We start from the raw sequence: 5485 nt of genomic DNA, 5'->3' as shown, positions 1-5485 counted from the left end.
GATCTCTTTCGTCGACTTCTATTTGCCAATAGCCAGACTTGAGGTCCATCGAGGAGAAGTATTTAGCGTTGCAGAGCCGATCCAATGCGTCGTCTATCCGTGGGAGAGGGTATACGTCCTTCTTCGTGATCTTGTTCAGACGACGATAATCGACGCAGAAACGAAGGGTTCCGTCCTTTTTCTTCACCAGCACAACAGGAGATGCCCACGGGCTTTTCGACGGCTGGATGATGTCGTCGCGCAGCATTTCGTCGACTTGTTCTCTTATAGCTTCACGTTCTCGCGACGAAACTCGGTAAGGGCTCTGGCGAAGTGGTCGAGCGTACTCCTCGGTGATTATGCGATGCTTGGCGACTGGTGTTTGTCGAATCCTCGATGACGTCGAAAAGCAGCCTTTGTATCGCCGGAGCAGACTTCTCAGCTGCTGTTGCTTAATCACGGGGAGACTTGGATTAATGTCGTAGTCTGGTTCGGCAACCATGGTCGTCGGGGTAGATGCGGCGGAATCCGAGAGGACAAACGCCCCAATGGGCATGTGAACTCCTCTGGACATTCACTGGACTACCGATTCTGGATATCTTGGTCATCCATAGGACGTCCGCAGATCGCCTAAGGGCGTACGGCGGACATCCACAGGACTACCAGGCGCATACTAATTGGCAGTCCGAGGGGTGTCCCGCGGATGTCTAGAACGGATGTACGGATGTTCCACGGACGCAAGAATTTGTTTACGTTTTCATTGCTAAACGTCCGTCACACATCCGTACGACGAACCGTGGACCATTAAGGGATGTCTGCAGGATGTTCATTTTTATTTAAATGGGCTAAATAGCACAGTTAGCGTAAACATTGGCCTTCTGTAGAATCTGTGCTGCAAAGATGATGCAGTACTGGCATGTACTAATGAAAATACAACTTGCCCCCACGGAACGCAGACTCCAAAGCAAGCTAAGTTTACATAAAATGGAGAGACAATCACTTTCACAGATATTTTTATTCATTTCTATTACAAAAGCTCGATTTAATACAGAGAGTCGCTAGTAATGCAAGTGTTACAAGTATTTAAACACAGAACTGGTCACGAGACAAGATACTGCAAACCTATAAGATTCAGAGACAGAATGCATATGACAGTCCTGCATTATAATAAATGTCAACAACTTATTACCACAAACTAAGACAAAGGCTGCAGGTGACAGCTTTTACAGCAGTACATTAAAATTTCCAGCCCCCAAGTGCTACAAGAGTGAAATGAGATCACATAATATAAGAACGTCTACTAAGCACCACTATCGCGATAATACATATTTAGAAACATCAAGGTAGGCAGGACCAAGTGTAGCCCTCAGTGTACTTCAAAAGCATGGTACACTTCTTTCACTGCAATACACTTATTCTTCACCTTAACATCAGGGAACATGAAAAAAGAAGCACAGAATGCCACATGGAATACGAGACATGAAGAGAGCACAGGCATTGACTGTTTCATTAGCGTGAATGAATCGTGAGGTGAGGCTCGTCGAATCCCAGAAAAAAAGTTGGCAATCAGTACGCTACCACATTTCACTACATTCAGTAATGACTAAGGAACATAAAGGTACTGGCAATACTCACACCTAAAATATCGCACAGCTGAGACCTAAATTATTTGGACCGTGCCTTTTTTCAAGCAGCTTTATCTAGCAATACCTTGGAAACAGCAAATGAACTCAGGCTCATAGAACCGGAATGGCACTGTTGTCCCCCACGGAGCTCTCTTGCACAGATGGACAAAACATGGGACACATTCACAGATGTTAGACAGAGCAAGCAATCATAAACTAAGAGAAAGCTTTAAAGGGGCACCATCGTACGAATAAAGTAATCATTATATTTTATTTACAGCAGCTATATTTTTTGCGTTACAAAGCTGTAGTGACCACATTTACCTCGCTCTGCGGAATATCTTCGGGAACCTCTGGGATTCGCAGCTGCTTCAGAGAGCTTGGAGAAGGTTGCGAGTCACTTTAATCCGAGTCTGTGTGTACAAATGGTGCTCGGCAGCGTCTTTTTTGAACCATGTCAGGGTCACTGCTCAGGTCCGATGTGAACTGACTTTTATTCAGCTTTTTACGTGCATGATCGTATGTGGCTGAACAATAAATGACAATGCAATGGTCAAGTTTTTACTCTCATTTTGTTCTAAAAAATCACCATACCAAAACATGGCTCCCACCAATAACCCTTTTACAGAAATGTCAAACTGTTTCCACGTTGATTCCACCGGGTGTGATTTTTTTCACCATTGACAAAAGCTTTTCGGGCTTTGCGTGAGCTGGCCACCAACACTTGTTGTCGGAGATCCAACTTGTAGGAACAACTTCCACTTCTTCAGCTTTGGTGAATTCAACAGTGGCATAACGCATCTGAAGAAAGAACACATGCTTGAACAAGTTCGAAAACTGTGACCAGTAATAAAATCTCAATGTTGTTACCAACACAATATGGCAAAACACCTCTTATTTTGTACTAGGAAAGATACATAATAAATTAACAAACCTGACTGTGAGCTCCAAAATTACCTGCCTGCAACAGCCACGCCAAAACAAAAATGAAAATATTTCTTCCATGGAACGAGTTACCAATTTACGAAGCAAAAGACTGCAAACACTACTCTATGAGAATAGTTTGTTTAATGTGAATAGTGTAAACTTACAATCACCTGACATTGCAATACAGTGCGCATATTTTAAAATATTGCTCCAAATTAGCCTAGGTCTCAAAGCTGCTAATTTTAGGATTTCTTTAGTAATTAGATACCTTGACGCTGGGGTAAAGGCTCAATTATACAGCTGTGCTGTATGTTTAGGCATTTACAAGCCAGTAGTTATGTTTAGGAGATCCCAAAGTATTACTTGTATTAAATTCCACATTTACAATCTCACCAGCTAATATAAAAATTTTCAATTTTATCATGCGTTACTATAGAAATTAAATATGCATACATTGCTGCCTGACTCACGAAGTGGAAAGCCATCCGCACCGAATCTCGATCGCCCGGAGTAGTCGCGGTCACAGAATGTGGAGTCTTCTGAAAGTGTGTCATATTCTGACGACTCGGGTTTCTGAACGATTTCGTTCACATTAACACAAGGTACGGTTTCCAACCGTTTGCACAAGGACTGCGAAACAACAGATGGACTGGTCGGAGAACACTCCTGCCCGGTGCACGGAGAATAGAGAAGTTGAAAGGATTTCTTCGTCTCCCGTGTCGCTGTCTCTTCAGCAAATCTCTTGCGAGCTCTCTGCATATACTTTGCGTGCGCTACAGAGTATTAATAGTGAGGAGCAGCTCCCAGCGACGTATGCGACCGCAAGCAATCGCGTACAGCAGCACCTCCTTGCATATATGCGACTAAAAGAAAGCCGCTCACGCGAACTACTGCGCATATGTGGCCTGTAGAACATACCGACAACACGTAGTATAGTATAAAGTCCAGGTACGCTTCAGCTTACCTTTTCTGTGGGGCCAACCCGGCCAGGAACCCAGGAGAAAGAAACAACATCCTTGAGCACCTTGCGCAGCCGTAGTGACAACTGAAAATGGCGCCTATGCACTCACAATAAACGCGCGAAACGCTCGCCTTCGCGCCTTTTTCGCACGCCAAGTTTCATCCTAGACGCCGGCGCTCGCATGGCGCTCGTTTCTTTCCTGGCGGAACGATTGCACCTCCCACAGGTGTACGTTTTCGCCGCTTCCATTCAAGGTCGCGCCCGCGCTTAGCTCGCGCTGCGCGCGAAACGTCTCTTGTTTCCGACGGCGCCTCCTCGGATGACTGGAAATTATTATTGTGTTGTTAACTGTCACAACAGCAGTGTATACAGAAACAGGGTTAATGCCATCAGTGAAATTCTGCCCATCCACACTTTCAAAAATACTGCCAGAAGGATGCCCCAAACGATAAATAGAAATAGTCTCCCGCGAAAAAGAATGCAGGGTATGCTAAGTTTCAGAAAAGATTGCGCTGGTAGCATAATGGGTATGCTTGCGACGCGTTTTCTGCGTTTTTAGGGATAATAGAAATATTTCTGAAGTTTCCAAATGAGAGGCTGCTGTTAATTATTATTTGAAAAGCGTCGTAAATGGACGTCAACTATACAATGGGACAGTCGGTCTCTGGTCACATCGATATCTGGCGAGCGTGATGGTCCAAAAAGGATATGTTTGATAACGCGTAAGCACTCTAAGCACAGAAATGTTTCTGTGGCTCTGCAAGTAATAATAATGAGACGGCCACACAAGCTTGGTAGCTTTTACGATCACGCTGTGCTTTAGAACCAGTCCACTATAACCTGCATCCGTGGTAGCCTGTATGCTCTCCACCAGAAGAAAAAAAATCCCATGGGCAGGTAGAATTCGATCGAATTTGGTTTATCTTATGCTGCATGTTTGAGGACTCATTGATATTTCGCCGACAAACGTTGATGCCTCTACTGAACAAAGTTAGCTGTAGTTAGCTTGAATGAACTCAAGGCCGGTTCTACGTTGGTATTTGCAAGTGCATAAATGCTAAGCAACAGAGCAGTTCGTCACTCAAGTCCGAACGAAGTCCTGCTCGGGACATTGGCGAAATGTCCAGCACGAATGACCTAAGGATGTCCGCAGGAGGATAAGAACTGGATGCTGAAATTAGTCCGATAATGATATCCACTGGATGTCCCCAGGACGACTGCTCTGGGACTTGGACATCAGGATCTTATCCGGACGTCCGAGGGAGTTTCAATGCCCATTGGGGCATTGCTGTTTTCCAGAATTTCCTCGATGTATGCGATCGTCGTGCCCTTGTTGATGTGCTTGTACTCCTGGCTGAAGTTTGTCAGCAACACTTTCGTGTTTCCTCCGTGCAGTCGAGCGATCCCTCTTGCGACGCAAATTTCACGGTCTAGCAGTAGACGTTGGTCGCCTTCGATGACACCTAAGTCAGCGGGTGTTTCGGTGCCGACCGAAATAACAATGCTGGAGCGAGGCGGGATGCTCACCTGATCTTCGAGCACACTCAAGGCGTGGTGACTACGAGGGTTCTCCGACGGTATCGCATGGTCTTCCGACAGAGTTATTGACTTCGACTTCAGGTCGATGACTGCGCCGTGTTGGTTGAGGAAGTCCATGCCGAGAATGACGTCTGTGAACACTGTTGGAGGATAACGAAGGTGACAGGGTAAGTCCGGTCGTGAATGGTAATTCTTGCCGTGCACATTCCAGTCGGCGTTATGAGGTGTCCTCCGGCGGTACGAATTTGAGGGCCTTCCCACGTAGTCTTAACTTTCTTCAACTGGGCGGCGATGTGTCCACTCATGACGGAGTAATCAGCCCCTGTGTCGACTAAGGCGGTGACTGCGTGGCCGTCGAGAAGCACGTCGAGGTCGGTGGCTCTTTGTCTTGCATTACAGTTCGGTCTTGGCGTCGGATCACGACTGCGTCGCGTTGACTTGTGGCTGGTATGTG

The 5485-nt window shown here is 45.9% G+C and overlaps 1 long non-coding RNA gene across 1 annotated transcript; it reads right to left on the bottom strand.

Annotated features, from left to right (window-relative positions):
• Nucleotides 1-975: 975 nt before the first annotated feature.
• On the bottom strand, nucleotides 976-3787 carry LOC129380752 (uncharacterized). Its single transcript, XR_008608924.2, has 2 exons — nucleotides 3496-3787; nucleotides 976-2405 (listed from the first exon to the last, which is right to left on the bottom strand). It is a non-coding gene; the product is annotated as an uncharacterized lncRNA (long non-coding RNA).
• Nucleotides 3788-5485: the final 1698 nt, after the last annotated feature.

This window comes from Dermacentor andersoni, chromosome 1, assembly GCF_023375885.2.
Source record: "Dermacentor andersoni chromosome 1, qqDerAnde1_hic_scaffold, whole genome shotgun sequence".
Classification (NCBI taxonomy): domain Eukaryota; kingdom Metazoa; phylum Arthropoda; class Arachnida; order Ixodida; family Ixodidae; genus Dermacentor; species Dermacentor andersoni.
Note: the sequence above shows the minus strand (reverse complement) of the source record. Positions and strands in the feature narration are given on the sequence as shown.